General features: G+C 48.9%; 34 non-coding genes and 3 pseudogenes across 34 annotated transcripts; 32 read left to right on the top strand and 5 right to left on the bottom strand.

Moving 5' to 3' along the window:
- Positions 1–1,536: 1,536 nt before the first annotated feature.
- On the bottom strand, positions 1,537–1,652 carry LOC135048242 (U5 spliceosomal RNA). Its single transcript, XR_010240162.1, has one exon. It is a non-coding gene; the product is annotated as a U5 spliceosomal RNA (small nuclear RNA).
- A 275-nt stretch (positions 1,653–1,927) lies between these two features.
- LOC135048238 (U5 spliceosomal RNA) lies at positions 1,928–2,043 on the bottom strand. Its single transcript, XR_010240159.1, has one exon. It is a non-coding gene; the product is annotated as a U5 spliceosomal RNA (small nuclear RNA).
- A 274-nt stretch (positions 2,044–2,317) lies between these two features.
- LOC135048235 (U5 spliceosomal RNA) lies at positions 2,318–2,433 on the bottom strand. The gene has a single exon (XR_010240156.1). It is a non-coding gene; the product is annotated as a U5 spliceosomal RNA (small nuclear RNA).
- A 286-nt stretch (positions 2,434–2,719) lies between these two features.
- Positions 2,720–2,835, bottom strand: LOC135048236 (U5 spliceosomal RNA). Its single transcript, XR_010240157.1, has one exon. It is a non-coding gene; the product is annotated as a U5 spliceosomal RNA (small nuclear RNA).
- A 269-nt stretch (positions 2,836–3,104) lies between these two features.
- LOC135048234 (U5 spliceosomal RNA) lies at positions 3,105–3,220 on the bottom strand. Its single transcript, XR_010240155.1, has one exon. It is a non-coding gene; the product is annotated as a U5 spliceosomal RNA (small nuclear RNA).
- Positions 3,221–3,364: 144 nt separating this feature from the next.
- LOC135048193 (U1 spliceosomal RNA) lies at positions 3,365–3,527 on the top strand. The gene has a single exon (XR_010240128.1). It is a non-coding gene; the product is annotated as a U1 spliceosomal RNA (small nuclear RNA).
- Positions 3,528–4,198: 671 nt separating this feature from the next.
- LOC135048264 (U1 spliceosomal RNA) lies at positions 4,199–4,362 on the top strand. The gene has a single exon (XR_010240183.1). It is a non-coding gene; the product is annotated as a U1 spliceosomal RNA (small nuclear RNA).
- A 152-nt stretch (positions 4,363–4,514) lies between these two features.
- On the top strand, positions 4,515–4,677 carry LOC135048215 (U1 spliceosomal RNA). Its single transcript, XR_010240143.1, has one exon. It is a non-coding gene; the product is annotated as a U1 spliceosomal RNA (small nuclear RNA).
- A 671-nt stretch (positions 4,678–5,348) lies between these two features.
- Positions 5,349–5,512, top strand: LOC135048248 (U1 spliceosomal RNA). Its single transcript, XR_010240168.1, has one exon. It is a non-coding gene; the product is annotated as a U1 spliceosomal RNA (small nuclear RNA).
- Positions 5,513–5,664: 152 nt separating this feature from the next.
- LOC135048218 (U1 spliceosomal RNA) lies at positions 5,665–5,827 on the top strand. Its single transcript, XR_010240145.1, has one exon. It is a non-coding gene; the product is annotated as a U1 spliceosomal RNA (small nuclear RNA).
- A 671-nt stretch (positions 5,828–6,498) lies between these two features.
- On the top strand, positions 6,499–6,662 carry LOC135048247 (U1 spliceosomal RNA). The gene has a single exon (XR_010240167.1). It is a non-coding gene; the product is annotated as a U1 spliceosomal RNA (small nuclear RNA).
- A 3,240-nt stretch (positions 6,663–9,902) lies between these two features.
- On the top strand, positions 9,903–10,066 carry LOC135048245 (U1 spliceosomal RNA). Its single transcript, XR_010240165.1, has one exon. It is a non-coding gene; the product is annotated as a U1 spliceosomal RNA (small nuclear RNA).
- A 152-nt stretch (positions 10,067–10,218) lies between these two features.
- Positions 10,219–10,354, top strand: LOC135048214 (U1 spliceosomal RNA; annotated as a pseudogene).
- Positions 10,355–11,052: 698 nt separating this feature from the next.
- On the top strand, positions 11,053–11,216 carry LOC135048263 (U1 spliceosomal RNA). Its single transcript, XR_010240182.1, has one exon. It is a non-coding gene; the product is annotated as a U1 spliceosomal RNA (small nuclear RNA).
- Positions 11,217–11,368: 152 nt separating this feature from the next.
- LOC135048182 (U1 spliceosomal RNA) lies at positions 11,369–11,531 on the top strand. Its single transcript, XR_010240119.1, has one exon. It is a non-coding gene; the product is annotated as a U1 spliceosomal RNA (small nuclear RNA).
- A 674-nt stretch (positions 11,532–12,205) lies between these two features.
- LOC135048250 (U1 spliceosomal RNA) lies at positions 12,206–12,369 on the top strand. Its single transcript, XR_010240170.1, has one exon. It is a non-coding gene; the product is annotated as a U1 spliceosomal RNA (small nuclear RNA).
- Positions 12,370–12,521: 152 nt separating this feature from the next.
- LOC135048203 (U1 spliceosomal RNA) lies at positions 12,522–12,684 on the top strand. The gene has a single exon (XR_010240137.1). It is a non-coding gene; the product is annotated as a U1 spliceosomal RNA (small nuclear RNA).
- A 674-nt stretch (positions 12,685–13,358) lies between these two features.
- LOC135048280 (U1 spliceosomal RNA) lies at positions 13,359–13,522 on the top strand. The gene has a single exon (XR_010240198.1). It is a non-coding gene; the product is annotated as a U1 spliceosomal RNA (small nuclear RNA).
- A 152-nt stretch (positions 13,523–13,674) lies between these two features.
- LOC135048211 (U1 spliceosomal RNA) lies at positions 13,675–13,810 on the top strand (annotated as a pseudogene).
- A 698-nt stretch (positions 13,811–14,508) lies between these two features.
- Positions 14,509–14,672, top strand: LOC135048283 (U1 spliceosomal RNA). The gene has a single exon (XR_010240201.1). It is a non-coding gene; the product is annotated as a U1 spliceosomal RNA (small nuclear RNA).
- A 152-nt stretch (positions 14,673–14,824) lies between these two features.
- Positions 14,825–14,987, top strand: LOC135048195 (U1 spliceosomal RNA). Its single transcript, XR_010240130.1, has one exon. It is a non-coding gene; the product is annotated as a U1 spliceosomal RNA (small nuclear RNA).
- Positions 14,988–15,661: 674 nt separating this feature from the next.
- On the top strand, positions 15,662–15,825 carry LOC135048279 (U1 spliceosomal RNA). Its single transcript, XR_010240197.1, has one exon. It is a non-coding gene; the product is annotated as a U1 spliceosomal RNA (small nuclear RNA).
- A 152-nt stretch (positions 15,826–15,977) lies between these two features.
- LOC135048191 (U1 spliceosomal RNA) lies at positions 15,978–16,140 on the top strand. The gene has a single exon (XR_010240126.1). It is a non-coding gene; the product is annotated as a U1 spliceosomal RNA (small nuclear RNA).
- A 674-nt stretch (positions 16,141–16,814) lies between these two features.
- On the top strand, positions 16,815–16,978 carry LOC135048262 (U1 spliceosomal RNA). Its single transcript, XR_010240181.1, has one exon. It is a non-coding gene; the product is annotated as a U1 spliceosomal RNA (small nuclear RNA).
- Positions 16,979–17,130: 152 nt separating this feature from the next.
- LOC135048181 (U1 spliceosomal RNA) lies at positions 17,131–17,293 on the top strand. The gene has a single exon (XR_010240118.1). It is a non-coding gene; the product is annotated as a U1 spliceosomal RNA (small nuclear RNA).
- Positions 17,294–17,967: 674 nt separating this feature from the next.
- Positions 17,968–18,131, top strand: LOC135048249 (U1 spliceosomal RNA). Its single transcript, XR_010240169.1, has one exon. It is a non-coding gene; the product is annotated as a U1 spliceosomal RNA (small nuclear RNA).
- Positions 18,132–18,280: 149 nt separating this feature from the next.
- On the top strand, positions 18,281–18,443 carry LOC135048202 (U1 spliceosomal RNA). Its single transcript, XR_010240136.1, has one exon. It is a non-coding gene; the product is annotated as a U1 spliceosomal RNA (small nuclear RNA).
- Positions 18,444–19,117: 674 nt separating this feature from the next.
- On the top strand, positions 19,118–19,281 carry LOC135048278 (U1 spliceosomal RNA). Its single transcript, XR_010240196.1, has one exon. It is a non-coding gene; the product is annotated as a U1 spliceosomal RNA (small nuclear RNA).
- A 152-nt stretch (positions 19,282–19,433) lies between these two features.
- Positions 19,434–19,569, top strand: LOC135048217 (U1 spliceosomal RNA; annotated as a pseudogene).
- Positions 19,570–20,267: 698 nt separating this feature from the next.
- Positions 20,268–20,431, top strand: LOC135048281 (U1 spliceosomal RNA). The gene has a single exon (XR_010240199.1). It is a non-coding gene; the product is annotated as a U1 spliceosomal RNA (small nuclear RNA).
- A 152-nt stretch (positions 20,432–20,583) lies between these two features.
- On the top strand, positions 20,584–20,746 carry LOC135048194 (U1 spliceosomal RNA). The gene has a single exon (XR_010240129.1). It is a non-coding gene; the product is annotated as a U1 spliceosomal RNA (small nuclear RNA).
- Positions 20,747–21,420: 674 nt separating this feature from the next.
- LOC135048277 (U1 spliceosomal RNA) lies at positions 21,421–21,584 on the top strand. The gene has a single exon (XR_010240195.1). It is a non-coding gene; the product is annotated as a U1 spliceosomal RNA (small nuclear RNA).
- Positions 21,585–21,736: 152 nt separating this feature from the next.
- Positions 21,737–21,899, top strand: LOC135048190 (U1 spliceosomal RNA). Its single transcript, XR_010240125.1, has one exon. It is a non-coding gene; the product is annotated as a U1 spliceosomal RNA (small nuclear RNA).
- A 674-nt stretch (positions 21,900–22,573) lies between these two features.
- Positions 22,574–22,737, top strand: LOC135048269 (U1 spliceosomal RNA). Its single transcript, XR_010240188.1, has one exon. It is a non-coding gene; the product is annotated as a U1 spliceosomal RNA (small nuclear RNA).
- Positions 22,738–22,879: 142 nt separating this feature from the next.
- On the top strand, positions 22,880–23,042 carry LOC135048173 (U1 spliceosomal RNA). The gene has a single exon (XR_010240110.1). It is a non-coding gene; the product is annotated as a U1 spliceosomal RNA (small nuclear RNA).
- Positions 23,043–23,712: 670 nt separating this feature from the next.
- Positions 23,713–23,876, top strand: LOC135048168 (U1 spliceosomal RNA). The gene has a single exon (XR_010240105.1). It is a non-coding gene; the product is annotated as a U1 spliceosomal RNA (small nuclear RNA).
- A 3,240-nt stretch (positions 23,877–27,116) lies between these two features.
- Positions 27,117–27,280, top strand: LOC135048258 (U1 spliceosomal RNA). The gene has a single exon (XR_010240177.1). It is a non-coding gene; the product is annotated as a U1 spliceosomal RNA (small nuclear RNA).
- The last annotated feature ends 54 nt before the right edge of the window (positions 27,281–27,334 follow it).

Below are 27,334 nucleotides of genomic sequence, written 5' to 3'. Positions count from 1 at the left end.
CTGAACAAGGGAAAATGTCATCATCCCGCTGTCGGATTCTTGCGAGATTCGGATTCCATAGAGAAAAGGGGCATGCAGGGCATGGCGGCCTTTTGCAGTGCTTGGATGACCCCTTGTTCGCATTAAACACCCCCACCCTCCTTTGGTGTGGGGCTCATGTTGGCCATGCCCCATCCCCTGAAGCATTCAAGCTGATTTCTTGCAGCAGCTGGGCACTGTAACAGCTCCAGAGCTGCTCTGTAAGGCAAGTAAAAGGGTGTGGGCCCTGCAGCACCACCTGTAGTTCGCATTGTGCGTTGGAAGGCACAAAGTAAGCAGACGGGAGGAGAAGTCAGGATAGTACACAAGGGCATCCTTTTCTCTTAGTCCGTAGAGGATGCTGGGGTCACATTAAGAACCATGGGGTATAGACGGGATCCGCAAGAGACATGGGCACTTTAAGACTTTCAAAGGGTGTGAACTGGCTCCTCCCTCTATGCCCCTCCTCCAGACTCCAGTTATAGGAACTGTGCCCAGGGAGACGGACATTTCGAGGAAAGGATTTATAGTTAAACTAAGGTGAGCATCTTACCAGCTCACACCTTAAGCATGCCGCAGAACGTGGCATTCAACAGAACACAAGCCAACGGCATGAACAATTGCAGCAAAAAGCTGACCAGAACCGTAACACAACATGTGTATAACCACAAGTAATAACTGCAGACACAGTATGGACTGGGACGGGTGCCCAGCATCCTCTACGTACTAAGAGAAAAGGATTTACCGGTAGGTATTAAAATCCTATTTTCTCATACGACCTAGAGGATGCTGGGGTCACATTAAGAACCATGGGGTTATACCAAAGCTCTTGAACGGGTGGGAGAGTGCGTACGACTCTGCAGCACCGAATGACCCAACTTGAGGTTATCATCAGCCAAGGTATCAAACTTGTAAAACTTAGCAAAAGTGTTTACTAAATAGCTGCTCGGCAAAGTTGCAATGCCGAGACTCCCCGACCAGCTGCCCAGGATGAACCCACCTTTCTAGTAGAATGGGTCTTCACCTAATTCAGTAACGGCAATCCTGCCGTGGAATGAGCATGCTGAATCTTACCACAGATCCAGCGCATAATGGTCTGCATGGAAGCAGGACACCCAATCATGTTGGGAGCATACAGGACAAACAGAGCCTCTGTTTTCCTAATCTGAACCGTTCTGGTGACATAAATTTTCAAAGTTCTGACCACAGCCAGAGACTTTGACTCAACGAAGGTGTCAGTGGCCAAAGGCACCATGTGGAAAGATGAACCACCTTCGGCAGAAATTGTTGACGTGTCCTCAATTCTGCTCTATCTTCATGAAAGATCAAATAAAGGCTCTTGTGATACTGCATGGTTTGTACTGTTTTCCATGTGCTCCCAGATCTTTCAAGCAAGTAGCATGGTCAAGAAAGTTCTGTTTGAAAAGAAACAAACATTTACTGTCATTGTTATGCAAATAAACTTACATTAAAGCTAACAAGAAAGCACACTCGTTCTGTCTTTAAACTGATAAAAGAAACCCCAATAATATGGGGCATGCAAAAATTGAGATAAAACTCAGTTTTGCTCCTCTCCACGGAAATCTTTAATAAAAGGCGAAATATTTGTTAGTTCTGAAGAGAAACCAGAGCATGACCAAGATTCCACCTGTCGCCTGAGTGCCATGCCAGCAGTTCTCATTCAGCTCAAAGTGAGCACCCAATTTGAATGAAAGAAAGCAGATTTCTCACCAGGCTTCCCCTTGCTATAAACATGGTTTGTACTCTTTTCCATGTGCTCCCATATCTTTCAAACAATTAGTGTGGTCAAGAAAGTTCTGTTTGAAAAGAAACAAACATTTACTGTAATTTCTATGCAAATGAGCTTACATTAAAGCACACTCGTTCTATCTTTAAACCAATAAAATAAAACCCCAATAAGATGGGGCATGCAAAAATTGAGATAAAACTCAGTTTTGCTCCTCTCCACGGAAATCTTTAGTAAAAGGCGAAAGATTTGTTCGTTCTGAAGAGAAACCACAGCATGACCAAGATTCTACCTGTCGCCTGAGTGCCATGCCGGCAGTCCTCATTCAGCTCAAAGTGAGCACCCAATTTGAAAGAAAGAAAGCAGATTTCTCACCAGGCTTCCCCTTGCTATAAACATGGTTTGTACTCTTTTCCATGTGCTCCCAGATCTTTCAAGCAATTAGTATAGTCAAGAAAGTTCTGTTTGAAAAGAAACAAACATTTACTGTCATTTCTACGCAAATGAGCTTACATTAAAGCACACTCGTTCTATCTTTAAACTGATAAAAGAAACCCCAATAAGACGGGGCATGCAAAAATTGAGATAAAACTCAGTTTTGCTCCTCTCCACGGAAATCTTTAGTAAAAGGCGAAAGATTTGTTCGTTCTGAAGAGAAACCAGAGCATGACCAAGATTCCACCTGTCGCCTGAGTGCCATGCCAGCAGTCCTCATTCAGCTCAAAGTGAGCACCCAATTTGAAAGAAAGAAAGCAGATTTCTCACCAGGCTTCCCCTTGCTATAAGCATGGTTTGTACTCTTTTCCATGTGCTCCCAGATCTTTCAAGCAATTAGTATGGTCAAGAAAGTTCTGCTTGAAAAGAAACAGACATTTATTGTCATTGTTATGCAAATATACTTACATTAAAGCTAACAAGAAAGCACACTCGTTCTGTCTTTAATCCGATAAAAGAAACCCCAATAATATGGGACATGCAAAAATTGAGATAAAACTCAGTTTTGCTCCTCTCCACGGAAATCTTTAGTAAAAGGCGAAAGATTTGTTCGTTCTGAAGAGAAACCAGAGCATGACCAAGATTCCACCTGTCGCCTGAGTGCCGTGCCAGCAGTCCTCATTCAGATCAAAGTGAGCGACAATTTGAAAGAAAGCAGATTTCTCACCTGTCTTCTCCTTGCTATAAGCATGGTTTGTACTGTATTCCATGTGCTCCCAGATCTTTCAAGCAAGTAGCATGGTCAAGAAAGTTCTGTTTGAAAAGAAACAAACATTTACTGTCATTTCTATGCAAATGAGCTTACATTAAAGCACACTCATTCTATCTTTAAACCGATAAAAGAAACCCCAAAAAGATGGGGCATGCAAAAATTGAGATAAAACTCGGTTTTGCTCCTCTCCACGGAAATCTTTAGTAAAAGGCGAAAGATTTGTTCGTTCTGAAGAGAAACCAGAGCATGACCAAGATTTTTATCTGAAAATATGTGTTCTCCCTGCAGTTGTTGTCCCCAGATGAGAGTTCCCTTGTGCTGCCTCAGTTGAATCTTCTTTACTTGACAGGGGGATGCTCGAGCAGCGACCCTCCCCAGCTCTAGCCCAACTCCTACTTACCTGCCAGGTGAGATACTATGATCATGAAGGTGCTTCTCCCAGGGCAAGGCTCACCCATTGCACTCTGGGTGTGCTGCTTCTGCGATTTCCCCAAATGTGGGAAACTTGACTGCATAATTTGTGTTTCCCCTGGTCGGCTCTCGTATAATTCAGATCTCTTTGTCTCAGGTCTCTCTCCAGCCTAGTTTGCTGTCTGTTTCTACTTCTCTTTTCTTGAGCCGCTCCCTTCTATGCCCTTGCGCACTATCCTGACTTCTCCCGTCTGCTTACTTTGTGCCTTCCAACGCACAATGCAAACTACAGGTAGTGCTGCAGGACCCACACCCTTTTACTTGCCTTACAGAGCGTCTCTGGAGCAGTTACAGTGCCCAGCTGCTGCAAGAAATCAGCTTGAATGCTTCAGGGGCTGGGGAATAGCCAACATGAGCCCCACACCGAAGGAGGGTGGAGGTGTGTAATGCGAACTAGGGGTCATCCAAGCGCCGCAAAAGGCCGCCATGCCCTGCACGCACATTGTCTCTTTTCATATGCAGACGAGGGTTGAAGCCAACTTTGACCCACTGTTTGGATGACATCACCATATGCAAATCCATCTGCTGCAGGCCTTCCCCCAGGAATGCTTGCACTAGTTGTTGCATTTGGTTTGTTGTTTGGGGGTGCTTCAGTATTAGGCAGCCTTCTGCCCTCCCATGTTCATCTGAAAATATATGTTCTCCCTGCAGTTGTTGTCCCCAGATGAGAGTTCCCTTGTGCTGCCTCAGTTGAATCTCCTTTACTTGACAGAGATGTGCCTGAGCAGCGGCCCTCCCCAGCCCTATCCCAAATCATACTTATTTTGCATAGGCGATACCATGGTCATGAAGATTGTTCTCCCAGGGTGAGGTTCATTCATTGCATTCTGGGTATGCTGACCCCTGTGATTTCCCCAAATGTGGGAAACTCGACTGCATTATTTGTGGTAGTGGGGGACTGTGTTTGTGCTTTCCTCTGGTCAGCTCTGGTAAAAATCAGATTTCTTTATCTCAGATCTTCCTCTAGCCTTGTTCTTCTTTCGAGAGTTCCCTTGTGCTGCCTCAGTTGGATCTCTTTCACTTGACAGGGGGGTGCCCGAGCAGCGACCCTCCCCAGCTCTAGCCCAACTCCTACTTACCTGCCAGGTGAGATACTATGATCATGAAGGTGCTTCTCCCAGGGCAAGGCTCACCCATTGCACTCTGGTTGTGCTGCCCCTGTGATTTCCCCAAATGTGGGAAACTTGACTGCATAATTTGTGTTTCCCTTGGTCGGCTCTCGTATAATTCAGATCTCTTTGTCTCAGGTCTCTCTCCAGCCTAGTTTGCTGTCTGTTTCCACTTCTCTTTTCTTGAGCCGCTCCCTTCTATGCCCTTGCGCACTATCCTGACTTCTCCCGTCTGCTTACTTCGTGCCTTCCAACGCACAATGCAATCTACAGGTAGTGCTGCAGGGCCCACACCCTTTTACTTGCCTTACAGAGCAGCTCTGGAGCAGTTACAGTGCCCAGCTGCTGCAAGAAATCAGCTTGAATGCTTCAGGGGCTGGGGCATAGCCAACATGAGCCCCACACCGAAGGAGGGTGGAGGTGTGTAATGCTAACTAGGGGTCATCCAAGCGCCGCAAAAGGCCGCCATGCCCTGCACGCCCCTTTTCTCTTTTCATATGCAGACGAGGGTTGAAGCCAACTTTGACCCACTGCTTGGATGGCATCACCATATGCAAATCCATCTGCTGCAGGCCTTCCCCCAGGAATGCTTGCACTAGTTGTAGCATTTGGTTTGTTGTTTGGGGGTGCTTCAGTATTAGGCAGCCTTCTGCCCTCCCATGTTCATCTGAAAATATGTGTTCTCCCTGCAGTTGTTGTCCCCAGATGAGAGTTCCCTTGTGCTGCCTCAGTTGAATCTCCTTTACTTGACAGAGATGTGCCTGAGCAGCGGCCCTCCCCAGCCCTATCCCAAATCATACTTATTTTGCATAGGAGAGACCATGGTCTTGAAGATTGTTCTCCCAGGGTGAGGTTCATTCATTGCATTCTGGGTATGCTGACCCCTGTGATTTCCCCAAATGTGGGAAACTCAACTGCATTATTTGTGGTAGTGGGGGACTGTGTTTGTGCTTTCCTCTGGTCAGCTCTGGTAAAAGTCAGATTTCTTTGTTTCAGTTCTTCCTCTAGCCTTGTTCTTCTTTCGAGAGTTCCCTTGTGCTGCCTCAGTTGGATCTCCTTCACTTGACAGGGGGGTGCCCGAGCAGCGACCCTCCCCAGCTCTAGCCCAACTTCTACTTACCTGCCAGGTGAGATACTATAATCATGAAGGTGCTTCTCCCAGGGCAAGGCTCACCCATTGCACTCTGGATTTGCTGCCCCTGCGATTTCCCCAAATGTGGGAAACTTGACTGCATAATTTGTGTTTCCCCTGGTCGGCTCTCGTATAATTCAGATCTCTTTGTCTCAGGTCTCTCTCCAGCCTAGTTTGCTGTCTGTTTCCACTTCTCTTTTCTTAAGCCGCTCCATTCTATGGCCTTGCGCACTATCCTTACTTCTCCCGTCTGCTTACTTTGTGCCTTCCAATGCACAATGCAAACTACAGGTAGTGCTGCAGGGCCCACACCCTTTTACTTGCTTTACAGAGCAGCTCTGGAGCTGTTACAGTGCCCAGCTGCTGCAAGAAATCAGCTTGAATGCTTCAGGGGCTGGGGCATAGCCAACATGAGCCCCACACCGAAGGAGGGTGGAGGTGTTTAATGCGAACTAGGGGTCATCCAAGCGCCGCAAAAGGCAGCCATGCCCTGCACACCCCTTTTTTATTTTCATATGCAGACGAGGGTTGAATCCAACTTTGACCCACTGCTTGGATGACATCACCATATGCAAATCCGTCTGCTGCAGGCCTTCCCCCAGGAATGCTTGCACTAGTAGTTGCATTTGGTTTGTTGTTTGGGGGTGCTTCAGTATTAGGCAGCCTTCTGCCCTCCCATGTTCATCTGAAAATATGTGTTCTCCCTGCAGTTGTTGTCCCCAGATGAGAGTTCCCTTGTGCTGCCTCAGTTGAATCTCCTTTACTTGACAGAGATGTGCCTGAGCAGCGGCCCTCCCCAGCCCTATCCCAAATCATACTTATTTTGCATAGGAGATACCATGGTCATGAAGATTGTTCTCCCAGGGTGAGGTTCATTCATTGCACTCTGGGTATGCTGACCCCTGTGATTTCCCCAAATGTGGGAAACTCGACTGCATTATTTGTGGTAGTGGGGGACTGTGTTTGTGCTTTCCTCTGGTCAGCTCTGGTAAAAGTCAGATTTCTTTGTCTCAGATCTTCCTCTAGCCTTGTTCTTCTTTCGAGAGTTCCCTTGTGCTGCCTCAGTTGGATCTCCTTCACTTGACAGGGGGTGCCCGAGCAGCAATCCTCCACAGCTCTAGCCCAACTCCTACTTACCTGCCAGGTGAGATACTATGATCTTCACTGTTAGGGCAATCAGGATGTGGAATTCCCTGCCAGGGAAGGTGGTAATGGCGGACTCTGTAATTGGATTTAAAAAAGGAATGGATACATTTCTGAATGAAAAAGCTATCCAAGGTTATAATACTTAAAATATCAACATGGTTAATCCGGGGGTAACATGAGTTATAGTAGCTAACTAGTCATAAAACATTATTCAGCAAGTATGTAGAATCATCACAACTTAAAACAGGTTGAACACGATGGGCAATTTGCCTCTATTCAACCTCAAAAACTATGTTACCATATGTTACTATATTACTATGTTACTGTAGTATACAGAACACCACAATGTAATGAGCAGTGATAGTGAGCACTGATGAGGATACTAGAACTGACACTGAGCAGCAAGATGCAGCACTGGACTATTAGTAATGAACTGTAGTATGCTGAGCACCACAATGCAGCACAAGACAATGAGCAGTGATACTGAGCACTGATGAGGATACTACTGAGAACTGACACTGAGCAGGAGAGACACACTACTAGTATTACTGAGCAGCAATAAGTAACCACTGATACTGAGCACTGATATTGAGATTTCCACTGAGAGAACATAGCCACGTCCTCTCCGCTCTCTCTTCAATGCACGAGTAAAAATGGCGGCAACGCGCAGCTCTTTATATGGAATCCGAATCTCGCGAGAATCCGACAGCGGGATGATGACATTTTCCCTTGTTCAGGTTTTCCGAGTCAGGCGGGAACAACCGAGCCTGCCTCGGACCAGTGTAAACCACGTGGAGTTCGTCGGGAATTCGGTTCTCGGAGAACCGAACCCGCTCCTCTATATATACTATATTACTATGTTACTGTAGTATACAGAACACCACAATGCAATGAGCAGTGATAGTGAGCACTGATGAGGATACTAGAACTGACACTGAGCAGCAAGATGCAGCACTGGACTATTAGTAATGTACTGTAGTATGCTGAGCACCACAATGCAGCACAAGACAATGAGCAGTGATACTGAGCACTGATGAGGATACTACTGAGAACTGACACTGAGCAGGAGAGACACACTACTAGTATTACTGAGCAGCAATAAGTAACCACTGATACTGAGCACTGATATTGAGATTTCCACTGAGAGAACATAGCCACGTCCTCTCCGCTCTCTCTTCAATGCACGAGTAAAAATGGCAGCAACGCGCAGCTCTTTATATGGAATCCGAATCTCACGAGAATCTGACAGCGGGATGATGACATTTTCCCTTGTTCAGGTTTTCCGAGTCAGGCAGGAACAACCGAGCCTGCCTTGGACCAATGTAAACCACGTGGAGTTCGTGGGGAATTCGGTTCTCGGAGAACCGAACCCGCTCCTCTCTACCTTATACCCATCAATTGTTTTTATTTTCAATCTAAGCCCCTGCAGTTTTCTGTAAGCATCTGCTTCGCTATGATGATCAACAAGTCACAAGGGCAAACACTCAGGGCTTGAGGCGTAGATCTTAGGACCAGCTGCTACAAGCATGGCAGAGGTGTCACTATCACTGGTGACACCCAGAGAGGTGGCGAGGGAGATTGTAATGCAGTGCGCGCAGATAAACAGCGCAATGGTAAAAAGGAGGCATGGTTTCATAGGTAGGGGCGTGGCCTGGTGGCCTGAATCTACATTTTGTTGCTCCGGGTGTCCCGGGGGTTGGGGGCTGCACCCGGGGACTAGTGTGTGAGCGGTGCTGGCTCCTGCACAGTGACAGGGCATGGCCACCCAGCATGACGCCTCCCTTCTTGACCATGCTGTAATTGCAGTCGCACTGCAGTTCAGCGTGATCATAAAAAATGGTGTAGGCTCCTGCTGGTGCAGACTGTAGAGAAAAGCTGCTGTGACCACGCCCCCTGTGTCTCCTCCGTTGCAGACCCCATTTTGAAGCCTTGCCCCCGGACTAAGAGAAAAGAATGCCCTTGCGCACTATCCTGACTTCTCCTCCCGTCTGCTTAATTTGTGCCTTCCAACGCACAATGCGAACAACAGGTGGTGCTGCAGGGCCCACACCCTTTTACTTGCCTTACAGAACAGCTCTGGAGCTGTTACAGTGCCCAGCTGCTGCAAGAAATCAGCTTGAATGCATCAGGGGATGGGGCATGGCCAACATGAGCCCCACACCAAAGGAGGGTGGAGGTGTTTAATGCGAACTAGGGGTCATCCAAGCACTGCAAAAGGCCGCCATGCCCTGCATGCCCCTTTTCTCTTTTCATATGCAGATGAGGGTTCCAGTCAACTTTGGCCCACTGCTTGGATTTACATCACCGTATGCAAATCCGTCTGCTGCAGACCTTCCCCCAGGAGTGCTTGTACTAGTTGTTGCATATGGGCCCTCATTCCGAGTCGTTCGCTCTGTAAATTTCATCGCATCGCAGTGAAATTCTGCTTAGTACGCATGCGCAATATTCGCACTGCGACTGCGCCAAGTAATTTTACAATGAAGAAAGTATTTTTACTCACGGCTTTTTCTTCGCTCCGGCGATCGTAATGTGATTGACAGGAAATGGGTGTTACTGGGCGGAAACAGGCCGTTTTATGGGCGTGTGGGAAAAAACGCTACAGTTTCCGGAAAAAACGCAGGAGTGGCCGGAGAAACGGGGGAGTGTCTGGGCGAACTCTGGGAGTGTTTGTGACGTCAAACCAGGAACGACAAGCACTGAACTGATCGCAGATGCCGAGTAAGTCTGAAGCTACTCTGAAACTGCTAAGTAGTTTGTAATCGCAATATTGCGAATACATCGGTCGCAATTTTAAGAAGCTAAGATTCACTCCCAGTAGGCGGCGGCTTAGCGTGTGTAACTCTGCTAAAATCGCCTTGCGAGCGATCAACTCGGAATGAGGGCCATGGTTTGATATTTGATGGTGCTTCAGTATTAGGCTGCCTTCCGCCCTCCCATGTTCATCTGAAAAGATGTGGTCTCCCTGCAGTTGTTGTCCCCAGATGAGAGTTCCCTTGTGCTGCCTCAGTTGAATCTCCTTTACTTGACAGAGATGTGCCTGAGCAGCGGCCCTCACCAGCCCTATCCCAAATCATACTTATTTTGCATAGGAGATACCATGGTCATGAAGATTGTTCTCCCAGGGTGAGGTTCATTCATTGCATTCTGGGTATGCTGACCCCTGTGATTTTCCCAAATGTGGGAAACTCGACTGCATTATTTGTGGTAGTGGGGGACTGTGTTTGTGCTTTCCTCTGGTCAGCTCTGGTAAAAGTCAGATTTCTTTGTCTCAGATCTTCCTCTAGCCTTGTTCTTCTTTCGAGAGTTCCCTGGTGCTGCTTCAGTTGGATCTCCTTCACTTCACAGGGGGGAACCCGAGCAGCGACCCTCCCCAGCTCTAGCCCAACTCCTACTTACCTGCCAGGTGAGATACTATGATCATGAAGGTGCTTCTCCCAGGGCAAGGCTCAACCATTGCACTCTGGGTGTGCTGCTCCTGCGATTTCCCCAAATGTGGGAAACTTGACTGCATAATTTGTGTTTCCCCTCGTCGGCTCTCGTATAATTCAGATCTCTTTGTCTCAGGTCTCTCTCCAGCCTAGTTTGCTGTCTGTTTCCACTTCTCTTTTCTTGAGCCGCTCCCTTCTATGCCCTTGCGCACTATCCTGACTTCTCCCGTCTGCTTACTTCGTGCCTTCCAACGCACAATGCGAACTACAGGTAGTGCTGCAGGGCCCACACCCTTTTACTTGCCTTACAGAGTAGCTCTGGAGCAGTTACAGTGCCCAGCTGCTGCAAGAAATCAGCTTGAATGCTTCAGGGGCTGGGGCATAGCCAACATGAGCCCCACACCGAAGGAGGGAGGAGGTGTGTAATGCAAACTAGGGGTCATCCAAGCGCTGCAAAAGGCCGCCATGCCCTGCACGCCCCTTTTCTCTTTTCATATGCAGACGAGGGTTGAAGCCAACTTTGACCCACTGCTTGGATGACATCACCATATGCAAATCCATCTGCTGCAGGCCTTCCCCCAGGAATGCTTGCACTAGTTGTTGCATTTGGTTTGTTGTTTGGGGGTGCTTCAGTATTAGGCAGCCTTCTGCCCTCACATGTTCATCTGAAAATATGTGTTCTCCCTGCAGTTGTTGTCCCCAGATGAGAGTTCCCTTGTGCTGCCTCAGTTGAATCTCCTTTACTTGACAGAGATGTGCCTGAGCAGCGGCCCTCCCCAGCCCTATCCCAAATCATACTTATTTTGCATAGGCGATACCATGGTCATGAAGATTGTTCTCCCAGGGTGAGGTTCATTCATTGCATTCTGGGTATGCTGACCCCTGTGATTTCCCCAAATGTGGGAAACTCGACTGCATTATTTGTGGTAGTGGGGGACTGTGTTTGTGCTTTCCTCTGGCCAGCTCTGGAAAAAGTCAGATTTCTTTGTCTCAGATCTTCCTCTAGCCTTGTTCTTCTTTCGAGAGTTCCCTTGTGCTGCCTCAGTTGGATCTCTTTCACTTGACAGGGGGGTGCCCGAACAGCGACCCTCCCCAGCTCTAGCCCAACTCCTACTTACCTGCCAGGTGAGATACTATGATCATGAAGGTGCTTCTCCCAGGGCAAGGCTCACCCATTGCACTCTGGGTGTGCTGCCCCTGCGATTTCCCCAAATGTGGGAAACTTGACTGCATAATTTGTGTTTCCCTTGGTCGGCTCTCGTATAATTCAGATCTCTTTGTCTCAGGTCTCTCTCCAGCCTAGTTTGCTGTCTGTTTCCACTTCTCTTTTCTTCAGCCGCTCCCTTCTATACCCTTGTGCACTATCCTGACTTCTCCTCCCGTCTGCTTACTTTGTGCCTTCCAATGCACAATGCAAACTACAGGTAGTGCTGCAGGGCCCACACCCTTTTACTTGCCTTACAGAGCAGCTCTGGAGCTGTTACAGTGCCCAGCTGCTGCAAGAAATCAGCTTGAATGCTTCAGGGGATGGGGCATGGCCAACATGAGCCCCACACCAAAGGAGGGTGGAGGTGTTTAATGCGAACTAGGGGTCATCCAAGCACCGCAAAAGGCCGCCATGCCCTGCACGCCCCTTTTCTCTTTTCATATGCAGATGAGGGTTGAAGCCAACTTTGACCCACTGCTTGGATGACATCACCGTATGCAAATCCGTCTTCTGCAGAACTTCCCCCAGGAATGCTTGCACTAGTTGTTGCATTTGGTTTGTTGTTTGGGGGTGCTTCAGTATTAGGCAGCCTTCTGCCCTCCCATGTTCATCTGAAAATATGTGTTCTCCCTGCAGTTGTTGTCCCCAGATGAGAGTTCCCTTGTGCTGCCTCAGTTAAATCTCCTTTACTTGACAGAGATGTGCATGAGCAGCGGCCCTCCCCAGCCCTATTCCAAATCATACTTATTTTGCATAGGAGATACCATGGTCATGAAGATTTTTCTCCCAGGGTGAGGTTCATTCATTGCATTTTGGGTATGCTGACCCCTGTGATTTCCCCAAATGTGGGAAACTCAGCTGCATTATTTGTGGTAGTGGGGGACTGTGTTTGTGCTTTCCTCTGGTCAGCTCTGGTAAAAGTCAGATTTCTTTGTCTCAGATTTTCCTCTAGCCTTGTTCTTCTTTCGAGAGTTCCCTTGTGCTGCCTTAGTTGGATCTCCTTCACTTTACAGGGGGGTACCCGAGCAGCGACCCTCCCCAGCTCTAGCCCAACTCCTACTTACCTGCCAGGTGAGATACTATGATCATGAAGGTGCTTCTCCCAGGGCAAGGCTAACCCATTGCACTCTGGGTGTGCTGCTCCTGCGATTTCCCCAAATGTGGGAAACTTGACTGTATAATTTGTGTTTCCCCTGGTCGGCTCTCGTATAATTCAGATCTCTTTGTCTCAGGTCTCTCTCCAGCCTAGTTTGCTGTCTGTTTCCACTTCTCTTTTCTTGAGCCGCTCCCTTCTATGCCCTTGCGCACTATCCTGACTTCTCCTCCTGTCTGCTTACTTTGTGCCTTCCAACGCACAATGCGAACTACAGGTAGTGCTGCAGGGCCCACACCCTTTTACTTGCCTTACAGAGCAGCTCTGGAGCTGTTACAGTGCCCAGCTGCTGCAAGAAATCAGCTTGAATGCTTCAGGGGCTGGGGCATAGCCAACATGAGCCCCACACCAAAGGAGGGTGGAGGTGTTTAATGCAAACTAGGGGTCAGCCAAGCGCCGCAAAAGGCCACCATGCCCTGCACGCCCCTTTTCTCTTTTCATATGCAGACGAGGGTTGAAGCCAACTTTGACCCACTGCTTGGATGACATCACCATATGCAAATCCATCTGCGGCAGGCCTTCCCCCAGGAATGCTTGCACTAGTTGTTGCATTTGGTTTGTTGTTTGGGGGTGCTTCAGTATTAGGCAGTCTTCTGCCCTCCCATGTTCATCTGAAAATATATGTTCTCCCTGCAGTTGTTGTCCCAAGATGAGAGTTCCCTTGTGCTGCCTCAGTTGAATCTCCTTTACTTGACAGAGATGTGCATGAGCAGCGGCCCTCCCCAGCCCTATTCCAAATCATACTTATTTTGCATAGGAGATACCATGGTCATGAAGATTTTTCTCCCAGGGTGAGGTTCATTCATTGCATTTTGGGTATGCTGACCCCTGTGATTTCCCCAAATGTGGGAAACTTGACTGCATTATTTGTGGTAGTGGGAGACTGTGTTTGTGCTTTCCTCTGGTCAGCTCTGGTAAAAGTCAGATTTCTTTGTCTCAGATCTTCCTCTAGCCTTGTTCTTCTTTCAAGAGTTCCCTGGTGCTGCCTCAGTTGGATCTCCTTCACTTCACAGGGGGGAACCCGAGCAGCGACCCTCCCCAGCTCTAGCCCAACTCCTACTTACCTGCCAGGTGAGATACTATGATCATGAAGGTGCTTCTCCCAGGGCAAGGCTCAACCATTGCACTCTGGGTGTGCTGCTCCTGCGATTTCCCCAAATGTGGGAAACTTGACTGCATAATTTGTGTTTCCCCTCGTCGGCTCTCGTATAATTCAGATCTCTTTGTCTCAGGTCTCTCTCCAGCCTAGTTTGCTGTCTGTTTCCACTTCTCTTTTCTTGAGCCGCTCCCTTCTATGCCCTTGCGCACTATCCTGACTTCTCCCGTCTGCTTACTTCGTGCCTTCCAACGCACAATGCGAACTACAGGTAGTGCTGCAGGGTCCACACCCTTTTACTTGCCTTACAGAGTAGCTCTGGAGCAGTTACAGTGCCCAGCTGCTGCAAGAAATCAGCTTGAATGCTTCAGGGGCTGGGGCATAGCCAACATGAGCCCCACACCGAAGGAGGGTGGAGGTGTGTAATGCGAACTAGGGGTCATCCAAGCGCTGCAAAAGGCCGCCATGCCCTGCACGCCCCTTTTCTCTTTTCATATGCAGACGAGGGTTGAAGCCAACTTTGACCCACTGCTTGGATGACATCACCATATGCAAATCCATCTGCTGCAGGCCTTCCCCCAGGAATGCTTGCACTAGTTGTTGCATTTGGTTTGTTGTTTGGGGGTGCTTCAGTATTAGGCAGCCTTCTGCCCTCACATGTTCATCTGAAAATATGTGTTCTCCCTGCAGTTGTTGTCCCCAGATGAGAGTTCCCTTGTGCTGCCTCAGTTGAATCTCCTTTACTTGACAGAGATGTGCCTGAGCAGCGGCCCTCCCCAGCCCTATCCCAAATCATACTTATTTTGCATAGGCGATACCATGGTCATGAAGATTGTTCTCCCAAGGTGAGGTTCATTCATTGCATTCTGGGTATGCTGACCCCTGTGATTTCCCCAAATGTGGGAAACTCGACAGCATTATTTGTGGTAGTGGGGGACTGTGTTTGTGCTTTCCTCTGGTCAGCTCTGGAAAAAGTCAGATTTCTTTGTCTCAGATCTTCCTCTAGCCTTGTTCTTCTTTCGAGAGTTCCCTTGTGCTACCTCAGTTGGATCTCCTTCACTTCACAGGGGGGTGCCCGAACAGCGACCCTCCCCAGCTCTAGCCCAACTCCTACTTACCTGCCAGGTGAGATACTATGATTATGAAGGTGCTTCTCCCAGGGCAAGGCTCACCCATTGCACTCTGGGTGTGCTGCCCCTGCGATTTCCCCAAATGTGGGAAACTTGACTGCATAATTTGTGTTTCCCCTGGTCGGCTCTCGTATAATTCAGATCTCTTTGTCTCAGGTCTCTCTCCAGCCTAGTTTGCTGTCTGTTTCCACTTCTCTTTTCTTGAGCCGCTCCCTTCTATGCCCTTGCGCACTATCCTGACTTCTCCTCCTGTCTGCTTACTTTGTGCCTTCCAACGCACAATGCGATCTACAGGTAGTGCTGCAGGGCCCAGACCCTTTTACTTGCCTTACAGAGCAGCTCTGGAGCTGTTACAGTGCCCAGCTGCTGCAAGAAATCAGCTTGAATGCTTCAGGGGCTGGGGCATAGCCAACATGAGCCCCACACCAAAGGAGGGTGGAGGTGTTTAATGCAAACTAGGGGTCAGCCAAGCGCCGCAAAAGGCCACCATGCCCTGCACGCCCCTTTTCTCTTTTCATATGCAGACGAGGGTTGAAGCCAACTTTGACCCACTGCTTGGATGACATCACCATATGCAAATCCATCTGCGGCAGGCCTTCCCCCAGGAATGCTTGCACTAGTTGTTGCATTTGGTTTGTTGTTTGGGGGTGCTTCAGTATTAGGCAGCCTTCTGCCCTCCCATGTTCATCTGAAAATATATGTTCTCCCTGCAGTTGTTGTCCCAAGATGAGAGTTCCCTTGTGCTGCCTCAGTTGAATCTCCTTTACTTGACAGAGATGTGCATGAGCAGCGGCCCTCCCCAGCCCTATTCCAAATCATACTTATTTTGCATAGGAGATACCATGGTCATGAAGATTTTTCTCCCAGGGTGAGGTTCATTCATTGCATTTTGGGTATGCTGACCCCTGTGATTTCCCCAAATGTGGGAAACTTGACTGCATTATTTGTGGTAGTGGGAGACTGTGTTTGTGCTTTCCTCTGGTCAGCTCTGGTAAAAGTCAGATTTCTTTGTCTCAGATTTTCCTTTAGCCTTGTTCTTCTTTCGAGAGTTCCCTTGTGCTGCCTCAGTTGGATCTCCTTCACTTTACAGGGGGGTGCCCGAGCAGCGACCCTCCCCAGCTCTAGCCCAACTCCTACTTACCTGCCAGGTGAGATACTATGATCATGAAGGTGCTTCTCCCAGGGCAAGGCTCACCCATTGTACTCTGGGTGTGCTGCTCCTGCGATTTCCCCAAATGTGGGAAACTTGACTGCATAATTTGTGTTTCCCCTGGTCGGCTCTCGTATAATTCAGATCTCTTTGTCTCAGGTCTCTCTCCAGCCTAGTTTGCTGTCTGTTTCCACTTCTCTTTTCTTCAGCCGCTCCCTTCTATACCCTTGTGCACTATCCTGACTTCTCCTCCCGTCTGCTTACTTTGTGCCTTCCAATGCACAATGCAAACTACAGGTAGTGCTGCAGGGCCCACACCCTTTTACTTGCCTTACAGAGCAGCTCTGGAGCTGTTGCAGTGCCAAGCTGCTGCAAGAAATCAGCTTGAATGCTTCAGGGGCTGGGGCATAGCCAACATGAGCCCCACACCGAAGGAGGGAGGAGGTGTGTAATGCAAACTAGGGGTCATCCAAGCGCTGCAAAAGGCCGCCATGCCCTGCACGCCCCTTTTCTCTTTTCATATGCAGACGAGGGTTGAAGCCAACTTTGACCCACTGCTTGGATGACATCACCATATGCAAATCCATCTGCTGCAGGCCTTCCCCCAGGAATGCTTGCACTAGTTGTTGCATTTGGTTTGTTGTTTGGGGGTGCTTCAGTATTAGGCAGCCTTCTGCCCTCACATGTTCATCTGAAAATATGTGTTCTCCCTGCAGTTGTTGTCCCCAGATGAGAGTTCCCTTGTGCTGCCTCAGTTGAATCTCCTTTACTTGACAGAGATGTGCCTGAGCAGCGGCCCTCCCCAGCCCTATCCCAAATCATACTTATTTTGCATAGGCGATACCATGGTCATGAAGATTGTTCTCCCAGGGTGAGGTTCATTCATTGCATTCTGGGTATGCTGACCCCTGTGATTTCCCCAAATGTGGGAAACTCGACTGCATTATTTGTGGTAGTGGGGGACTGTGTTTGTGCTTTCCTCTGGCCAGCTCTGGAAAAAGTCAGATTTCTTTGTCTCAGATCTTCCTCTAGCCTTGTTCTTCTTTCGAGAGTTCCCTTGTGCTGCCTCAGTTGGATCTCTTTCACTTGACAGGGGGGTGCCCGAACAGCGACCCTCCCCAGCTCTAGCCCAACTCCTACTTACCTGCCAGGTGAGATACTATGATCATGAAGGTGCTTCTCCCAGGGCAAGGCTCACCCATTGCACTCTGGGTGTGCTGCCCCTGCGATTTCCCCAAATGTGGGAAACTTGACTGCATAATTTGTGTTTCCCTTGGTCGGCTCTCGTATAATTCAGATCTCTTTGTCTCAGGTCTCTCTCCAGCCTAGTTTGCTGTCTGTTTCCACTTCTCTTTTCTTCAGCCGCTCCCTTCTATACCCTTGTGCACTATCCTGACTTCTCCTCCCGTCTGCTTACTTTGTGCCTTCCAATGCACAATGCAAACTACAGGTAGTGCTGCAGGGCCCACACCCTTTTACTTGCCTTACAGAGCAGCTCTGGAGCTGTTACAGTGCCCAGCTGCTGCAAGAAATCAGCTTGAATGCTTCAGGGGATGGGGCATGGCCAACATGAGCCCCACACCAAAGGAGGGTGGAGGTGTTTAATGCGAACTAGGGGTCATCCAAGCACCGCAAAAGGCCGCCATGCCCTGCACGCCCCTTTTCTCTTTTCATATGCAGATGAGGGTTGAAGCCAACTTTGACCCACTGCTTGGATGACATCACCGTATGCAAATCCGTCTTCTGCAGAACTTCCCCCAGGAATGCTTGCACTAGTTGTTGCATTTGGTTTGTTGTTTGGGGGTGCTTCAGTATTAGGCAGCCTTCTGCCCTCCCATGTTCATCTGAAAATATGTGTTCTCCCTGCAGCTGTTGTCCCCAGATGAGAGTTCCCTTGTGCTGCCTCAGTTAAATCTCCTTTACTTGACAGAGATGTGCATGAGCAGCGGCCCTCCCCAGCCCTATTCCAAATCATACTTATTTTGCATAGGAGATACCATGGTCATGAAGATTTTTCTCCCAGGGTGAGGTTCATTCATTGCATTTTGGGTATGCTGACCCCTGTGATTTCCCCAAATGTGGGAAACTCAGCTGCATTATTTGTGGTAGTGGGGGACTGTGTTTGTGCTTTCCTCTGGTCAGCTCTGGTAAAAGTCAGATTTCTTTGTCTCAGATTTTCCTCTAGCCTTGTTCTTTCGAGAGTTCCCTTGTGCTGCCTTAGTTGGATCTCCTTCACTTTACAGGGGGGTACCCGAGCAGCGACCCTCCCCAGCTCTAGCCCAACTCCTACTTACCTGCCAGGTGAGATACTATGATCATGAAGGTGCTTCTCCCAGGGCAAGGCTAACCCATTGCACTCTGGGTGTGCTGCTCCTGCGATTTCCCCAAATGTGGGAAACTTGACTGTATAATTTGTGTTTCCCCTGGTCGGCTCTCGTATAATTCAGATCTCTTTGTCTCAGGTCTCTCTCCAGCCTAGTTTGCTGTCTGTTTCCACTTCTCTTTTCTTGAGCCGCTCCCTTCTATGCCCTTGCGCACTATCCTGACTTCTCCTCCTGTCTGCTTACTTTGTGCCTTCCAACGCACAATGCGAACTACAGGTAGTGCTGCAGGGCCCACACCCTTTTACTTGCCTTACAGAGCAGCTCTGGAGCTGTTACAGTGCCCAGCTGCTGCAAGAAATCAGCTTGAATGCTTCAGGGGCTGGGGCATAGCCAACATGAGCCCCACACCAAAGGAGGGTGGAGGTGTTTAATGCAAACTAGGGGTCAGCCAAGCGCCGCAAAAGGCCACCATGCCCTGCACGCCCCTTTTCTCTTTTCATATGCAGACGAGGGTTGAAGCCAACTTTGACCCACTGCTTGGATGACATCACCATATGCAAATCCATCTGCGGCAGGCCTTCCCCCAGGAATGCTTGCACTAGTTGTTGCATTTGGTTTGTTGTTTGGGGGTGCTTCAGTATTAGGCAGCCTTCTGCCCTCCCATGTTCATCTGAAAATATATGTTCTCCCTGCAGTTGTTGTCCCAAGATGAGAGTTCCCTTGTGCTGCCTCAGTTGAATCTCCTTTACTTGACAGAGATGTGCATGAGCAGCGGCCCTCCCCAGCCCTATTCCAAATCATACTTATTTTGCATAGGAGATACCATGGTCATGAAGATTTTTCTCCCAGGGTGAGGTTCATTCATTGCATTTTGGGTATGCTGACCCCTGTGATTTCCCCAAATGTGGGAAACTTGACTGCATTATTTGTGGTAGTGGGAGACTGTGTTTGTGCTTTCCTCTGGTCAGCTCTGGTAAAAGTCAGATTTCTTTGTCTCAGATCTTCCTCTAGCCTTGTTCTTCTTTCAAGAGTTCCCTGGTGCTGCCTCAGTTGGATCTCCTTCACTTCACAGGGGGGAACCCGAGCAGCGACCCTCCCCAGCTCTAGCCCAACTCCTACTTACCTGCCCGGTGAGATACTATGATCATGAAGGTGCTTCTCCCAGGGCAAGGCTCAACCATTGCACTCTGGGTGTGCTGCTCCTGCGATTTCCCCAAATGTGGGAAACTTGACTGCATAATTTGTGTTTCCCCTCGTCGGCTCTCGTATAATTCAGATCTCTTTGTCTCAGGTCTCTCTCCAGCCTAGTTTGCTGTCTGTTTCCACTTCTCTTTTCTTGAGCCGCTCCCTTCTATGCCCTTGCGCACTATCCTGACTTCTCCCGTCTGCTTACTTCGTGCCTTCCAACGCACAATGCGAACTACAGGTAGTGCTGCAGGGTCCACACCCTTTTACTTGCCTTACAGAGTAGCTCTGGAGCAGTTACAGTGCCCAGCTGCTGCAAGAAATCAGCTTGAATGCTTCAGGGGCTGGGGCATAGCCAACATGAGCCCCACACCGAAGGAGGGTGGAGGTGTGTAATGCGAACTAGGGGTCATCCAAGCGCTGCAAAAGGCCGCCATGCCCTGCACGCCCCTTTTCTCTTTTCATATGCAGACGAGGGTTGAAGCCAACTTTGACCCACTGCTTGGATGACATCACCATATGCAAATCCATCTGCTGCAGGCCTTCCCCCAGGAATGCTTGCACTAGTTGTTGCATTTGGTTTGTTGTTTGGGGGTGCTTCAGTATTAGGCAGCCTTCTGCCCTCACATGTTCATCAGAAAATATGTGTTCTCCCTGCAGTTGTTGTCCCCAGATGAGAGTTCCCTTGTGCTGCCTCAGTTGAATCTCCTTTACTTGACAGAGATGTGCCTGAGCAGCGGCCCTCCCCAGCCCTATCCCAAATCATACTTATTTTGCATAGGCGATACCATGGTCATGAAGATTGTTCTCCCAAGGTGAGGTTCATTCATTGCATTCTGGGTATGCTGACCCCTGTGATTTCCCCAAATGTGGGAAACTCGACAGCATTATTTGTGGTAGTGGGGGACTGTGTTTGTGCTTTCCTCTGGTCAGCTCTGGAAAAAGTCAGATTTCTTTGTCTCAGATCTTCCTCTAGCCTTGTTCTTCTTTCGAGAGTTCCCTTGTGCTACCTCAGTTGGATCTCCTTCACTTCACAGTGGGGTGCCCGAACAGCGACCCTCCCCAGCTCTAGCCCAACTCCTACTTACCTGCCAGGTGAGATACTATGATTATGAAGGTGCTTCTCCCAGGGCAAGGCTCACCCATTGCACTCTGGGTGTGCTGCCCCTGCGATTTCCCCAAATGTGGGAAACTTGACTGCATAATTTGTGTTTCCCCTGGTCGGCTCTCGTATAATTCAGATCTCTTTGTCTCAGGTCTCTCTCCAGCCTAGTTTGCTGTCTGTTTCCACTTCTCTTTTCTTGAGCCGCTCCCTTCTATGCCCTTGCGCACTATCCTGACTTCTCCTCCTGTCTGCTTACTTTGTGCCTTCCAACGCACAATGCGATCTACAGGTAGTGCTGCAGGGCCCAGACCCTTTTACTTGCCTTACAGAGCAGCTCTGGAGCTGTTACAGTGCCCAGCTGCTGCAAGAAATCAGCTTGAATGCTTCAGGGGCTGGGGCATAGCCAACATGAGCCCCACACCAAAGGAGGGTGGAGGTGTTTAATGCAAACTAGGGGTCAGCCAAGCGCCGCAAAAGGCCACCATGCCCTGCACGCCCCTTTTCTCTTTTCATATGCAGACGAGGGTTGAAGCCAACTTTGACCCACTGCTTGGATGACATCACCATATGCAAATCCATCTGCGGCATGCCTTCCCCCAGGAATGCTTGCACTAGTTGTTGCATTTGGTTTGTTGTTTGGGGGTGCTTCAGTATTAGGCAGCCTTCTGCCCTCCCATGTTCATCTGAAAATATATGTTCTCCCTGCAGTTGTTGTCCCAAGATGAGAGTTCCCTTGTGCTGCCTCAGTTGAATCTCCTTTACTTGACAGAGATGTGCATGAGCAGCGGCCCTCCCCAGCCCTATTCCAAATCATACTTATTTTGCATAGGAGATACCATGGTCATGAAGATTTTTCTCCCAGGGTGAGGTTCATTCATTGCATTTTGGGTATGCTGACCCCTGTGATTTCCCCAAATGTGGGAAACTTGACTGCATTATTTGTGGTAGTGGGAGACTGTGTTTGTGCTTTCCTCTGGTCAGCTCTGGTAAAAGTCAGATTTCTTTGTCTCAGATTTTCCTTTAGCCTTGTTCTTCTTTCGAGAGTTCCCTTGTGCTGCCTCAGTTGGATCTCCTTCACTTTACAGGGGGGTGCCCGAGCAGCGACCCTCCCCAGCTCTAGCCCAACTCCTACTTACCTGCCAGGTGAGATACTATGATCATGAAGGTGCTTCTCCCAGGGCAAGGCTCACCCATTGTACTCTGGGTGTGCTGCTCCTGCGATTTCCCCAAATGTGGGAAACTTGACTGCATAATTTGTGTTTCCCCTGGTCGGCTCTCGTATAATTCAGATCTCTTTGTCTCAGGTCTCTCTCCAGCCTAGTTTGCTGTCTGTTTCCACTTCTCTTTTCTTCAGCCGCTCCCTTCTATACCCTTGTGCACTATCCTGACTTCTCCTCCCGTCTGCTTACTTTGTGCCTTCCAATGCACAATGCAAACTACAGGTAGTGCTGCAGGGCCCACACCCTTTTACTTGCCTTACAGAGCAGCTCTGGAGCTGTTGCAGTGCCAAGCTGCTGCAAGAAATCAGCTTGAATGCTTCAGGGGCTGGGGCATAGCCAACATGAGCCCCACACCGAAGGAGGGTGGAGGTGTTTAATGCAAACTAGGGGTCAGACAAGCGCAGCAAAAGGCCACCATGCCCTGCACGCCCCTTTTCTGTTTTCATATGCAGACGAGGGTTGAAGCCAACTTTGACCCACTGCTTGGATGACATCACCATATGCAAATCCATCTGCGGCAGGCCTTCCCCCAGGAATGCTTGCACTAGTTGTTGCATTTGGTTTGTTGTTTGGGGGTGCTTCAGTATTAGGCAGCCTTCTGCCCTCCCATGTTCATCTGAAAATATGTGTTCTCCCTGCAGTTGTTGTCCCTAGATGAGAGTTCCCTTGTGCTGCCTCAGTTGAATCTCCTTAACTTGACAGAGATGTGCCTGAGCAGCGGCCCTCCCCAGCTCTATCCCAAATCATACTTATTTTGCATAGGAGATACCATGGTCATGAAGATTATTCTCCCAGGGTGAGGTTCATTCATTGCATTCTGGGTATGCTGACCCCTGTGATTTCCCCAAATGTGGGAAACTCGACTGCTTTATTTGTGGTAGTGGGGGACTGTGTTTGTGTTTTCCTCTGGTCAGCTCTGGTAAAAGTCAGATTTCTTTGTTTCAGAGCCTTGTTCTTCTTTTGAGAGTTCCCTTGTGCTGCCTCAGTTGGATCTCCTTCACTTGACAGGGGGGTGCCCGAGCAGAGACCCTCCCCAGCTCTAGCCCAACTCCTACTTACCTGCCAGGTGAGATACTATGATCATGAAGGTGCTTCTCCCAGGGCAAGGCTCACCCATTGCACTCTGGGTGTGCTGCCCCTGCGATTTCCCCAAATGTGGGAAACTTGACTGCATAATTTGTGTTTCCCCTGGTCGGCTCTCGTATAATTCAGATCTCTTTGTCTCAGGTCTCTCTCCAGCCTAGTTTGCTGTCTGTTTCCACTTCTCTTTTCTTCAGCCGCTCCCTTCTATGCCCTTGTGCACTATCCTGACTTCCCCGTCTGCTTACTTTGTGCCTTCCATCGCACAATGCAAACTACAGGTAGTGCTGCAGGGCCCACACCCTTTTACTTGCTTTACAGAGCAGCTCTGGAGCTGTTACAGTGCCCAGCTGCTGCAAGAAATCAGCTTGAATGCTTCAGGGGCTGGGGCATAGCCAACATGAGCCCCACACCGAAGGAGGGTGGAGGTGTTTAATGCGAACTAGGGGTCATCCAAGCGCCGCAAAAGGCAGCCATGCCCTGCACACCCCTTTTTTATTTTCATATGCAGACGAGGGTTGAAGCCAACTTTGACCCACTGCTTGGATGACATCACCATATGCAAATCCGTCTGCTGCAGGCCTTCCCCCAGGAATGCTTGCACTAGTAGTTGCATTTGGTTTGTTGTTTGGGGGTGCTTCAGTATTAGGCAGCCTTCTGCCCTCCCATGTTCATCTGAAAATATGTGTTCTCCCTGCAGTTGTTGTCCCCAGATGAGAGTTCCCTTGTGCTGCCTCAGTTGAATCTCCTTTACTTGACAGAGATGTGCCTGAGCAGCGGCCCTCCCCAGCCCTATCCCAAATCATACTTATTTTGCATAGGAGATACCATGGTCATGAAGATTGTTCTCCCAGGGTGAGGTTCATTCATTGCACTCTGGGTATGCTGACCCCTGTGATTTCCCCAAATGTGGGAAACTCGACTGCATTATTTGTGGTAGTGGGGGACTGTGTTTGTGCTTTCCTCTGGTCAGCTCTGGTAAAAGTCAGATTTCTTTGTCTCAGATCTTCCTCTAGCCTTGTTCTTCTTTCGAGAGTTCCCTTGTGCTGCCTCAGTTGGATCTCCTTCACTTGACAGGGGGTGCCCGAGCAGCAATCCTCCACAGCTCTAGCCCAACTCCTACTTACCTGCCAGGTGAGATACTATGATCTTCACTGTTAGGGCAATCAGGATGTGGAATTCCCTGCCAGGGAAGGTGGTAATGGCGGACTCTGTAATTGGATTTAAAAAAGGAATGGATACATTTCTGAATGAAAAAGCTATCCAAGGTTATAATACTTAAAATATCAACATGGTTAATCCGGGGGTAACATGAGTTATAGTAGCTAACTAGTCATAAAACATTATTCAGCAAGTATGTAGAATCATCACAACTTAAAACAGGTTGAACACGATGGGCAATTTGCCTCTATTCAACCTCAAAAACTATGTTACCATATGTTACTATATTACTATGTTACTGTAGTATACAGAACACCACAATGTAATGAGCAGTGATAGTGAGCACTGATGAGGATACTAGAACTGACACTGAGCAGCAAGATGCAGCACTGGACTATTAGTAATGTACTGTAGTATGCTGAGCACCACAATGCAGCACAAGACAATGAGCAGTGATACTGAGCACTGATGAGGATACTACTGAGAACTGACACTGAGCAGGAGAGACACACTACTAGTATTACTGAGCAGCAATAAGTAACCACTGATACTGAGCACTGATATTGAGATTTCCACTGAGAGAACATAGCCACGTCCTCTCCGCTCTCTCTTCAATGCACGAGTAAAAATGGTGGCAACGCGCAGCTCTTTATATGGAATCCGAATCTCGCGAGAATCCGACAGCGGGATGATGACATTTTCCCTTGTTCAGGTTTTCCGAGTCAGGCAGGAACAACTGAGCCTGCCTCGGACCAGTGTAAACCACGTGGAGTTCGTCGGGAATTCGGTTCTCGGAGAACCGAACCCGCTCCTCTATATATACTATATTACTATGTTACTGTAGTATACAGAACACCACAATGCAATGAGCAGTGATAGTGAGCACTGATGAGGATACTAGAACTGACACTGAGCAGCAAGATGCAGCACTGGACTATTAGTAATGTACTGTAGTATGCTGAGCACCACAATGCAGCACAAGACAATGAGCAGTGATACTGAGCACTGATGAGGATACTACTGAGAACTGACACTGAGCAGGAGAGACACACTACTAGTATTACTGAGCAGCAATAAGTAACCACTGATACTGAGCACTGATATTGAGATTTCCACTGAGAGAACATAGCCACGTCCTCTCCGCTCTCTCTTCAATGCACGAGTAAAAATTGCAGCAACGCGCAGCTTTTTATATGGAATCCGAATCTCACGAGAATCTGACAGCGGGATGATGACATTTTCCCTTGTTCAGGTTTTCCGAGTCAGGCAGGAACAACCGAGCCTGCCTCGGACCAATGTAAACCACGTGGAGTTCGTGGGGAATTCGGTTCTCGGAGAACCGAACCCACTCCTCTCTACCTTATACCCATCAATTGTTTTTATTTTCAATCTAAGCCCCTGCAGTTTTCTGTAAGCATCTGCTTCGCTATGATGATCAACAAGTCACAAGGGCAAACACTCAGGGCTTGAGGCGTAGATCTTAGGACCAGCTGCTACAAGCATGGCAGAGGTGTCACTATCACTGGTGACACCCAGAGAGGTGGCGAGGGAGATTGTAATGCAGTGCGCGCAGATAAACAGCGCAATGGTAAAAAGGAGGCATGGTTTCATAGGTAGGGGCGTGGCCTGGTGGCCTGAATCTACATTTTGTTGCTCCGGGTGTCCCGGGGGTTGGGGGCTGCACCCGGGGACTAGTGTGTGAGCGGTGCTGGCTCCTGCACAGTGACAGGGCATGGCCACCCAGCATGACGCCTCCCTTCTTGACCATGCTGTAATTGCAGTCGCACTGCAGTTCAGCGTGATCATAAAAAATGGTGTAGGCTCCTGCTGGTGCAGACTGTAGAGAAAAGCTGCTGTGACCACGCCCCCTGTGTCTCCTCCGTTGCAGACCCCATTTTGAAGCCTTGCCCCCGGACTAAGAGAAAAGAATGCCCTTGCGCACTATCCTGACTTCTCCTCCCGTCTGCTTAATTTGTGCCTTCCAACGCACAATGCGAACAACAGGTGGTGCTGCAGGGCCCACACACTTTTACTTGCCTTACAGAACAGCTCTGGAGCTGTTACAGTGCCCAGCTGCTGCAAGAAATCAGCTTGAATGCATCAGGGGATGGGGCATGGCCAACATGAGCCCCACACCAAAGGAGGGTGGGGGTGTTTAATGCGAACTAGGGGTCATCCAAGCACTGCAAAAGGCCGCCATGCCCTGCATGCCCCTTTTCTCTTTTCATATGCAGATGAGGGTTCCAGTCAACTTTGGCCCACTGCTTGGATTTACATCACCGTATGCAAATCCGTCTGCTGCAGACCTTCCCCCAGGAGTGCTTGTACTAGTTGTTGCATATGGGCCCTCATTCCGAGTCGTTCGCTCTGTAAATTTCATCGCATCGCAGTGAAATTCTGCTTAGTACGCATGCGCAATATTCGCACTGCGACTGCGCCAAGTAATTTTACAATGAAGAAAGTATTTTTACTCACGGCTTTTTCTTCGCTCCGGCGATCGTAATGTGATTGACAGGAAATGGGTGTTACTGGGCGGAAACAGGCCGTTTTATGGGCGTGTGGGAAAAAACGCTACAGTTTCCGGAAAAAACGCAGGAGTGGCCGGAGAAACGGGGGAGTGTCTGGGCGAACTCTGGGAGTGTTTGTGACGTCAAACCAGGAACGACAAGCACTGAACTGATCGCAGATGCAGAGTAAGTCTGAAGCTACTCTGAAACTGCTAAGTAGTTTGTAATCGCAATATTGCGAATACATCGGTCGCAATTTTAAGAAGCTAAGATTCACTCCCAGTAGGCGGCGGCTTAGCGTGTGTAACTCTGCTAAAATCGCCTTGCGAGCGATCAACTCGGAATGAGGGCCATGGTTTGATATTTGATGGTGCTTCAGTATTAGGCAGCCTTCCGCCCTCCCATGTTCATCTGAAAAGATGTGGTCTCCCTGCAGTTGTTGTCCCCAGATGAGAGTTCCCTTGTGCTGCCTCAGTTGAATCTCCTTTACTTGACAGAGATGTGCCAGAGCAGCGGCCCTCACCAGCCCTATCCCAAATCATACTTATTTTGCATAGGAGATACCATGGTCATGAAGATTGTTCTCCCAGGGTTAGGTTCATTCATTGCATTCTGGGTATGCTGACCCCTGTGATTTTCCCAAATGTGGGAAACTCGACTGCATTATTTGTGGTAGTGGGGGACTGTGTTTGTGCTTTCCTCTGGTCAGCTCTGGTAAAAGTCAGATTTCTTTGTCTCAGATCTTCCTCTAGCCTTGT

The sequence above is a fragment of the Pseudophryne corroboree genome, unplaced genomic scaffold (genome assembly GCF_028390025.1).
Source record: "Pseudophryne corroboree isolate aPseCor3 unplaced genomic scaffold, aPseCor3.hap2 scaffold_946, whole genome shotgun sequence".
In the NCBI taxonomy this organism is placed as follows: Eukaryota; Metazoa; Chordata; class Amphibia; order Anura; family Myobatrachidae; genus Pseudophryne; species Pseudophryne corroboree.
Note: the sequence above shows the minus strand (reverse complement) of the source record. Positions and strands in the feature narration are given on the sequence as shown.